A 12,400-nucleotide genomic window follows, 5' to 3' on the forward strand; every position below is an offset into this window, starting at 1 on the left:
AAAAAAATGTAAATAGCTACTAAAACATTTGGAATTGCTATATAGCCAACATTTCATAAATCTTAGATAAATAGCCATAAAGATAATGTGGCCTAATAAATAGAAGCGATTATTTACCTAAGATTTACGTCTGTAAATATATGAAAGTGGCTATTTACTTAAAATTGATGAAACGTTGATTATGTTAAACTGTAAATATGACTATTTACCTAATAAACCCCTCTTTAAATTATATGGCTAATTGTGACAATATGGTACAAGAAAGTGTACAATGCAAGGTAGAAATTTATATTGCATGGTATTTACTCTTTAGAAGTGTAAGTCGAAAAGTAATGATTTTAATATATTTTCGGATGCTTTTAGCTAAACTTATCAAACTGAAACTCGAGTTTTGTAATTGGGTATACAGCTACTAGCCAAAATAAACGGGATAGTTTTCAATATAACCGTTGTTATTAAGTACCAAATAAAATTAAAAAAGAAAATAAAAAAAAAAACTAAAGTAAATTACCTATTTGACTTTCAAAATTTTAAAATCACAAAAAAATTGAAGATAAGTAAATAACCAGTCTTATACGGAAACAAATAAAAAAAACAGATAAATTTATCTAACTCATTTAAAACTTCAAATTACTGAGTTACTTTTATATTGTCATCTCTCTCTCTCTCTCTCTCTCTCTCTCTCTCTCTCTCTCTCTCTCTCTCTCTCTCTCTCCTAAATCCTAGCAAAAATCTAAAACTTTGGCTCTCAATTTTCGGTGTCGTCGCCTCTCTTGAGATATGGAGACTCTACTGCTCGGCCAATAGAATATTCTCAACTTAGGAGAAGGTACTATTTTATCTTTATTTTATTTTTCATGTTTTTCTTTTTCTTTTGATTATGTTTCAATAATACAGACTTATAAGATCTAGCTTATGTGTCGCTCGATCTTTAATTGGAGTGATTTTGAATATTTCTTCAGATCTAAATCTCATATATAAGATATGATTTTCTTTATGCGTGGATCTCAGTAGGGCAAGATCACTAAAACCGTAATCTACAACAGGCGAATACCGACGTTTCCGCTCAGAATTCGTATAGTAATATGATAATGATTGGTTACCTACATAAACAGGTGACTCACATATTATTTTGTTGTATTTATGATTGTTTGTGATCCACTTTTTATCTTCTTCTTATAGAAAATCTTGAATTTTTACTGGGCTATTCTTGTAATTTAAGTCTTTAGCTTTTATCAATATATCTTTTTGCTGAGTCCTTTATAAAAATAAAAATAAAAAATCCTTCAAATTTCCAATTTCAAAAGTTAATATTGGTTGATATATATATTGTTTAGTTTCAATTGCAAACATCTGAGGACCAATGAAGAGTATTTGACATTTTGACCACGATGGATATCAATCAACGATTGTTATATGTTATGTTAGTTATTTTACATTCAAAATTTTCAATATATCACATAAAGCGATAAAAATCATTATTACATAAAAATAAAAAAAATTAACTTAAAAAATCAACTCATATTTGAAAAATCGCATATTAACAGTTATAGTTTTTAGTTTGCCAAACAGAAGAAAAGGAATTAACAATAAGTAAAATTACAAAGCATGACCGAGATTGTAATACAATTTCACATGCTTTTTATACTCTATCAGTGATAACTCAATTTGTTGATAAGAAAGAATTAAACTTAGTATGGTCCAAGTCCAATTGCCAGTTACGTCATTATCTATATATTTATCTAATTTTATCTTCTGATAGCCCCTTCAAATGGTTTATTATTGTTATTATTAAATGACAAACTTTAGTCTTTAATTGGAAACCGGCCTATTAATGTGTGCACCAACTTTGACAGTACCTGTCATCCTTCATTTTATTTATGAGGAAACCTTATCTGACCATGTTTGGAATCGGAATTTTATGATTAAAAAAAATAGAAAATTTAAAATTCAAAATTCTTTATTATATCAATTGCAGAAATTTGAAGGTATTTTTTTTAACAAATAAGAATAGAGACATATATGTTCTCCACTTTGGGAATTCCTAAAAAAATAAAATTTAGTTATACGTTTTATTTTAATTTTATTTCCCTCGTTTTTAAAAAAAAAAATACAAAACAAAACAAAAAATGGATTCTCATTTTTCTTTCAGTTAATTCTGTGATAATTGATCATGGTAGCCATGTTTTATGCTTAATATTAAGAATAGCTCTTGATGTTATACAGTCTTTTATAAAAATTTATAAGAAAAATAACTATTTACCGTTTGAAAAAAATGTTATATCTGAAAAGATTTTAAAATAACCACTATTTTAGAAATATTATGCTTTAAAATATTTTATTCAAAAAATTGGCTACTTAAGCCACCTAAATTATAGGAATTGTAAATTAGTCAACCTTTAGTAAATACTTTATAAATAGTCAACTTGCATACGTAGCAGCCTATTGACTACCTTTTTTTTTATATGTTTGGCTGGATTAAATAAGTCTTTTATTAATCTGTTAATAAATTAACTTAGCTATTTACAAGAAATTAACGAAATGTGGGCTATATCTCAATTCACTATAACCGTGTGGCTATATAATTTAATAACCCTATTTTATTTGTAATTTCCCCGTTAGATTTTCCAGGTTGTAAAACTTGTAATTACGCATTCCTTTGCTCCATGATCATTGGCCGCCATTCACGGTGTGTGCCATCAGCATACATCGTCAAAACGCTCATGCTTTTAGATTACTTATTGATTTGATTTATCAAATAATATTACTCGTTGAACTACACGTAATTTATTGTCTGAAAGCCTCAAGGACCTACAAATAATAAATGTGGTTTCAAGACTTTTCTTTCTTTCTCTCGCTCTCATATTATATGGAATTTCTATATTTGGCTTAAATTTCCCCACGAGAGAAAAGGCATTATAAATATTTCAAACTACCTCCTCTTGTCTTTGAATCTTGATTGCTGAGAAGCAAATGAATGAACTTCGCGAAGGTTCTTTGCATCTTTTCGCTTTTATTACACCACACTTGCTGACCTAAATTAATTGGGAAGACCCACATATATATATATATATATATATATATATATATATATATATATATATATATATATATATATATATTTGTCTTTTTTATACACGTCCCTGAATTTATTGGTTGTGTTATATATAGGTCCTCAAGTTTATCTTTAGAGCATTTTTATCCCTAAACCTATTAATATAGATATAGTAGCTCTTTTGATTATTTAAAAAAAATCAAACAAATAAACAACGTAAGACTAAGATATAAACTAAAGTAAAAATTTTATCTTTTAAAAAAAGTATAATTTAGATTGAATAATACTAAAAATCTTAAATTATCTAACTTTCATTTAGTAGTTTTAGGATCAAAATATATATATTTTTGTTAAACTTTATAAACAAACATTAGTTGTTTTTGGAATAAAAGCTACTAAATCAATAGGTTAGACACTTAAATGCACCAAAAAAAAGTTAGAGACTAATTAAAATAGTACAATCACAACAGTTCATAGACTATTTGCCCCAAAAACCTATATTTGTATGTTGTACCATGGAACTTTTCATTGAGAACTTTTAGTTTCTCTCTAAAATTTGTTGAAATACCTGCATATACATATATATATATATATATATATATATATATATATCTTCAACGGAAAATTAAATGTTTCAAGCTTGTAATTAATTTTAGTAATTTAACAATATCACTAATTTCTATTATTAAATATAAAAAATACACATGAAACTTCGCAAAAAAATTAATTATTCGTTATAAACTTAAAATATGTAAATTTCCACCAATGGAGATTTTAGAGTGGTTAAAAATGTTGTAAATAAAAATTGCGAGGGTAGATGCAAGTACAGAAAAAAAAAAAAAAAAAAAAAAAAAAAAAAAAAAAAAAAAACTAAGTAGTAGATATTTCAATAACTACATACTAGTGTTAGTATTCGAAAGAAATAAAAGTCTTTTTTCTTTTTGTTCAATATCAACGGGGAGATACAAGTTGCAAAGGACTATATAACTGAGATTTTTTTATTTTATTTTATCAAACCATATGACTAATTAATACCCCTAGATCTCTTATTTCAGTTTCTTTCTCACGTTCATAACAATTATTTAATGTTTCTTGTTAAAGGTCGTTTTCCCTCCTTTATCGTGCATGCTCAAAACGCACGCCTGAGACAGCTTTTGAAAAAAATCTAGATTTTTTTAATGACAAAAGCTTGTAGTTAGCAAATTGAAAAGGCAAAGATTAGTTTAAAAAAAAAAAGAAGGGTAGATAATAAAAACATCAATACATAATATTGATTATTGTTATTAAACTACTGCTACTACTATTTAGTGAAAATCAGGCTATATATATATATATATATATATATATATATATATATATATATATATATATATATATATATATATATACTGAATCAACAGTTAATTTTTTAATTCGTGGGTCTAGTTTTGATATTTTTATAACTTTCAGATTCGTAAAATAAAATTTATATTTATGTACTGAATCGACAGTAAATTTTGATGATGGAGAAATTTACATTGTAAAATAGTACCATTGACTAATATGTACCTGCCTGATAGTGATAATTTAAGCTTATTAGTTTATTTAGAATTATGTTTGATCTGATCTGTAAGAGCAAGTGATGATCGCGTGAGCGAGTACTTCTTTTCTTTCTTTTCTTTTTTTTTTTTAATGACCATGCATTTAGTTATTCAATTGTTGGATTATTTGATTTTGAGTGGTGCCAATAAGTTACACATTCGATAATTAAGAAGCGTCATTAAACTTTTAAGCTAAGAGTTATATGTCAATTAAATAATATAGAAATAGAAGTCCATTAGGTATATAGTCATATATTTACAATTTCACATTGTTATATAGTCAACGTTTTGTAAATCTTAGATAAATAATCATGTACACGTGTAAATTGACGTAAATACTCTACATTTTTATTTTAATAAAATAGAAAATCAAGAATGTCACATCATCTTTATGACTATCTACCTAAGATTTACGGTACGTTGGTTATTTGGCAATCTCAAACGTTTTAGTTAACTACTTAACTAATTTTTTTATCTTATATCCCCCTTGAAAACCTTTTGGGAATTATAGGTTTAGGTAGGTGACTTTCGCTTTCATAATCAATTCATTATGTCAAATGTTTGAACATCTAACATAACGTAGTACCATTCATGGCTGGAATTTAATATAACCCTTAATGTATCTGTATTATGAATTTATGTGTATGGAAGACTAAAATTGAATGTTACTTTACTATCTTTCTTACAACAATTATCATATTTTTTTTGTATACCTTGATCATCAGTTAACGCATGCTCAACAGTAGAATTGCACGTGAACATTATTCACTAGCTAGCTTTCATGTAATTATTACTACGTCTCTTAATGATCCAGCTAGGGTAAACATTATTGCATGATTACTTATTTCATTTTTGTCTCGTAATATCTATGATGAGAGATGGGTTGTAATATCAAAGATCTCCAAGTGTTCCCCATATAAGTTTGAGAAATGGACCCACAAATCTGATTGAGCGTCAAAAATCGATCTTCTTAATCATAATCAGTCAGATTCAGGTATGGACACATATGAAACTCCATCGGCGTATTTATACATTCGTGTAATACTTAAGTGGTGAACTCTCTTTTGAAAGTAGTTACGATTTCTATATATGTATGTATCGACTTTTTGTGTCTACACCAGAAACAGTGAATGTATTTAGGGCCCTCATTATTAAGAGAGGAGCTAATCGTGACATCATTATTTTCTCTATAGCCTATCATATTTGACTCATTAATATCCATGCATATTCAAATATTTAGAGAATTCTTTGTCTTGATCTCTCCAAATTATTGTTGTTGACATTAGTGCAAACTAGATTAAAAAAACTACCCCATATTTTTCACCGCACGTGGTGAGCCAAAAAGTAGCTTTTAAGTAATTGAGTTAAAAATATGAGTAAAGGATTAGTCAGTTTCATATTCTATCTAACAGTGCAAACTAGATTCAAGAAACTACCCCATATTTTTCAACGCACGTGGTGAGCCAAAAAGTAGCTTTTAAGTAATTGAGTTTATAATATGAGTAAAGAATTAGTCAGTTTAATATTCTATTTAACAGTAGTTTATATATAATATATATATATATATATATATATATATATATTGTTATAAGGGTAAACAAATAGATTAAGTGGTTTTTGTTTGGTATTCTCTTGACAACAATGTCTGAGAAAAAAAAACTCGAGGACCAAATATAAAGAAAAATGACTGTGAACAAAAAGTACAGGTGATTATCGACCAGCTAAACTAAAAATATCGAAGAAATTAACGATTAGATAAAAAGCTTACCAATAAAATATCCAAGTGTCCACTACGTAAACAAGATAATTTTTTGTTTGCCACGAGACAAAGAGTTATTATATTATTAACTGCTACGCAAGTACGTGGATGGTTATGACCGCACAACCGTCAAATTGAGGGCCTTAATCATCAACTTGATCAACGATCGACAAAAGAATCTGATAAAAAAAAAAAAAACGATCGACATAAGAAAAGAGGGGACAAGAAAAAACTCTATCCCTTTCACACAAAAACACATATTTTTTTCACATCCAGCCATTGAATTCTTCACTTATCAGATCAACACACACAGTATTTTCATTTATGTTCTTTTCTTGTAACTAAATTAGTTTGTTATGGGAACAATTAATCTTCACTGTATTCGGCTTGTTCTAACATTAATCTATACACAAATTTCCGGCGTGATAATTTTTAACGGTGGTTACTCGAAACTATATTTTTAAGGTGGTTGAAAAGTCAAATTCTGTTGTAATGTATGGGAAATTTTTGAGGTCATGATATGATTATCCAAAGTACTTTGATCATTTATGGCTAGTGCATGTTTTGTTGGCTATCCATTTGGCACCCAAGGCCTTACCTCACATGGTATAATTGCGGTCAATATTAACTATATATGTTGGATATGTATATATATATACACACACAATATTGTTGGGTAAATAAAACCACTTGTCGGTTGGGACTTGCTAGGTGCATAATTAATGCGACCAACATTTTATTTGCTTTTTTCATTTTATATTTCTTTTCGTGCTAGTCCTAGATATGCCATTATATCATTTTTCTCGGGCCATCAATACTACATCATCAAGTAGCATTGTTTTTTCGATTAAAAAAAGTAGTTTTTCTTCTTTTTCCACTTGTGTTTACTACATATAAACACAACAATTTTTTTTCCCACATTTACCCATTTTTTTTAAGAGGATACTACTTTAATGTTTATACAAAACGAAAGAAAAAAAGGAAAAAAATTATCATCAAGAAAAAATATGGCCTAAATTCACGGGGCATTTAAATGCTTTAAAGGGATGTCATACTTAAAATTATACCTTCATTAGCTTCATTCTTTTTCCATATTTGCTTCACTTATTACAAATATATACATTTTTATTTCCACATAAATTTACCCATTTTCTTATGAGGAGAATATGGGCAAAAATCTCTGAAAAAAAAATGTGGCCTAAATTTATAGGCATCTAGATGGTTGGAATAGATATATCATACAAACATGACAACAAGAGTGTCGTTGAGGATTCTTTTTTAGAAGGAAAAGAAAGGATACTTTTCCCTTCCAGAGGAAAACTTAACTTTTTTGGCCACTAATATATATAGGGCTGTCGTGTCGGCAATTGTGATTGGATGTATCTAGATTTCCATATATAAATTGATTCTCTTATTAAATCTCGGACCATAAAACTTTTCGAAAAAAATAAAAATAATAAAATTCGGACCATAAGATAAGACTAAAGCCAAATGTAGTAATTGCGTTAACATTGTCTACCCTTATTCAAAATGCAGTTATTGAATATATATTCAAATATATTGCGTATCAGCCTATTGCAGTTTTAAGTTTTAACTGTAAATATACCATAAGTGTTTCGATAACTACTTAAATCATGGTAATTCAGTTATTTAGTTGCTAATGAGAAGCTAAAACTATTGAAATCATGATAATTATTGACGCAAACAATGAAGATTCAATCGGCACTCGAAATCAAGTGTCGGAATAATAGAAACGTGTGTAAAAAATAAGTTATTAATATACATAATTATAAAAGTTTACCAAGTTTTTCTACCATTTTGATTCCCTAGTCGAACTTAAACTTAGATCTTCCAGTTTTTTTAATTACACTTAGTATTTTAAGAAATACATAAAAAAAAAAAATTAACTTAAATCAAACTTATTGTTTGTTAAATAACCAATATACGATTAAGTATAGATAATTAGCAACTGATTCTATTAATAATAATTAATTAACAATTTTGTCTAAATAACTCTCCCCTATTAATTGTCAATAGGCGGGAATTATTTAAACTAAATTAGCTATAATTAACAAAGTATTTATTATTTTGCAAATTTATGATTTCTATATAGCTCCAACCCAAATTTTAATAGTTGAGAAGTTGTCATGAATTTAGCCTACCTCATACATTATTGGGTAGAGCCGTAAAATGATAAAACAAAACTTAAACCATATATTCTTTTTTAATTGTTGTCTTTATATTTGTCCATATTTTTGTCTTTTTCTATATCCTCATTCTGAAATTTACACAAAAAGTATCTTACTAGCTAGCTAGGAACGAGCAAAAACAATAAAAACACAAAGAGACAGGCCAAAATATGAGCTGATTATCTCTCGATTATTATACGTAATAAATAAATGCCAATCAATAAATTTGATTTATATCGCTGTAGCGTATTGGTCTAGACTCTAGTATATTCTTTTTAATTTTTTTTTTTTTAGGGGATTTTCTTTTTAATATTTAATCTGAATTATATATCCATGGAGAAATGGATGTCAGTCTTAAATGAAGTTGGTTGATGAGTCGTAGTTTATTGACCTCAAATTTTATAATAGTTTGAAATTTATAATCTCATGTAACATACCTTTCTCAAAATAAATATAATATATTCAATATATTGTTTTCAGAGTCAAATGATTCGGATATTTTTGGTTATCAACATCAACTAGGAAGAGTTAATTTACAATAGAACGGCTAGGTTTTAATTTAAAGTAGGGAAAAAAAATCATTTAACCGGTTTCCTAATTTTTCTCGGGCATATTACGAAATCATAAACAAATTTACCATTTTATGTTTATTTACCAGTAATTAATTAGCTATAGCATAGCAATTCTGAAAATATGAATTGAAAAAGGAAATTTCACTCTCTGCATTTCATAGTTATTAGCTAAATTACTTATATGTATTTAGTAGTTGAAAAAAAAAATATTATTTATCGTTATTTTTAAAAATGTGAATTTCTATGGATTTAATCGATATTTATTGGAATTCATCCGATTCAAATTTCTTTAAAATGAAGAGCAATTGTAAAAACTGATTGGATACGTTGTAAACATTATTTATATTCAATATATATCTCACAACCATATACATATTGAATTTTTTTCCTTCGTATATATATTGAATTGTTGAAAATTGAAATACAAATACTGTTATCCTTGTTGCTGTGATTAGACGTGTCAGCCGCCATTTATTTCGCCAACATATCGTTATTTTGATCTGATATATTCTTTAAGTTTATATACATGCATATTTAACCGTAATAATACACGTTTTAGTTTTTTAGATTTAGATTTTTAATTTTAAAAATAAAAATCTTATGAGAGTGTGATTTTGACCGGTCATGTGGAGCACCGGACATATAATCTAATGTCAGCTCAGCTGAATGGTCTGGACTTGATACAAAACTTATATGATTTAAAGAGGTAGGAAAAGTTCAAATTGCATTCCATCAATAATATATATGTTTTATATAATATATATATATATATATATATATATATATATATATAAATAAAAACCTTATGCTTAGTGTGATAATATACTTCTATGAATTCGTTATCGCAATAACTGCGTGGCTGGTACACATGGACATATATTAGTAATTATCAAAAGGGAAAATAAATTCACGTAATGTTAGTTAGCCTGTCATTTTCTCTCTTCTCGAACTCATGCGAAAGTTACAAACTAAAAACATCAATTTTTTTTTTACACACTAGGTATCTAATCCAAACAACTCTTATATTTTAAAATTATAGTTCAACTATTGACATATTTAGAAAAAGTAGTCAATTTGCTATAATAACATTCCAATATTTTAATCTAATTAACTGTGATAGTTAATCTAATTAACTGTCGAACGAAAAATCATAGAATCTGAAATCGCACCTCCACCGTCGCGTCCGCCGTCCTCGAGTTCGACACTCGATTTAACCCGGAATTTGGCGAACCAAACGACAATCACGTCATAATCAACCTCGGAACTACCGGTGAGGAGAACCGGTGCGAGCTTCTCCGGAAGAGACACGAGGCGATGCGATCGAGTCCAAAGCTCGAATTTTGAATCAAAAGTCGAATTTTAAATATTTTTCAATTATGGAGTGACTTTGATATATTTTCACTTTTAAAGTTCAGAAAATAAAAATTTTCTAATAAAATATTAAGATATTTATATTATAAAGAAAGGCGAAGATGGAAGAGAACGTGGTGGGTCATACACTCATATGGCTTTAATGAATGGAGAAAGGCAGATCTTGGAGTATACTGCGTTGAAAAGGCATTATTTGTTTTGTTAGTAACTTAGTGCTTCACACTAGAAGACAAAATGGTCCTTTTTGTGGGTTTTGGCTCTGTCTCGTCTCGCGCAAATATCCACATGTTTCTGCGCTGTGTCATGCCACGTGGGTCCCACTATTTCCGATCAGTATCATCATCGATATTTTTTCTTACGAGACGAGGAGGAAAATATAAAATATGTCATTTTTCTCCACCACCCGTATTTAATATTATACATTGACACTGTCTTTTTAAAATCCTAACTCTTAACTATTCGAGTGTGTTTGCTCAAAAAAAAAACTATTCGAGTGTGTTTAATCAGAGATAATGCAATATAATCACATCCTCAAAAATCTTATTAAGAGTGTGTTTGATTGAAGATGATGCAGGGTAATCACATTTTTTAAGAATATGATTAAAGTAATTAGATTCTTGAAAACGTAAAATTATAATGCTTGGTTCTAAAATTAATATTTTGAGTAGATTCTTGAGAATATGACATTATTGTATTTGATTTGACAAAATCAAATAATTTTTAATAATCATTAGACTAGATAAAAATCATTACACATTAGACTAAATAAAAACATAAATAAATTATTCTTAAACAATAAAAAAAAATATATTAGAAATATATATGTATTTTAAACAAAACACGTACGTCTGAGCAAACAAACTAAATGTGTAGGTAAAAAAGCATACACGCATATAAAAGAAAATAATAATAAGAAAAAATTCTAGGAGATTGTAATCTGAATAACACATATTTGGTGGTATTAGGATTACCTCATTTTAAGGTAATCTCATTACCTATTTAATTACATTCCTATTAATGTTTTTTTTTAACATTAACTCACACCAAATAATACAATCATTAAAATTTATGGGAATGTGATAAATATTACCCGCAACCAAACACACTCTAAAGTAATCAGATTCATATGAATGTAAGATTATAATGTTTGATTCAAAAATTAATATTTTAAATACCTTGACAACCAATTATGAAGTGAAGTTTATCATACTAAAATACTAATTAAAACTTTACATATAAAAAAAAACATAAACTATTGATCACAAAAATACAAAAACATAAAATATTTATTATTTAGTCTTATTCATTCGTATACTTTTCCCACACATGATCTATCAATGCATTTGCACATGACTTTGCAATGTATTATGTTTAGCCATTTATTTTTTAGGGTTTTAATTTGTATATATGTCATGTAATTTAATGACTTTTGATTGATGTTCATACCAAATTAGAATATAATATAAAATAATTTTGTGATAAATTAATAAAATTATATAATAAATAATAAAATAATAATAAGTTTTGGGTTATTTTGTAATTAGTTTAATTATTTTAATAATATTAAAATCTCACTCCAAAATGAAGTAGAATAAATAGTGAAACTCCATATTTGAGGTTTTTTTTTATTCACTCACTTCATAATAGAGTGAAAAATGAGGTTAAATTGGAGCATATCAAACCTCATTTTGTCATTTTCTACTCTACTCTATTATAGAGTGGGTTGGAGATGATGTTAGTGCTTGAATTATTAATTCAACGGTCAAAAGAATAAAGAAGAAATCCAATGAAAATTAATTCTAGATAAATACAAGGATGTATTTTTGCCGCACAAGAAAATTCGAAACAGGAAAAACTTGTAATTACACTTTATT

This window comes from Urtica dioica, chromosome 4 (assembly GCF_054948205.1).
Source record: "Urtica dioica subsp. dioica isolate 48M chromosome 4, U.dioica_male_clone48M_v1_H2, whole genome shotgun sequence".
Classification (NCBI taxonomy): Eukaryota; Viridiplantae; Streptophyta; class Magnoliopsida; order Rosales; family Urticaceae; genus Urtica; species Urtica dioica.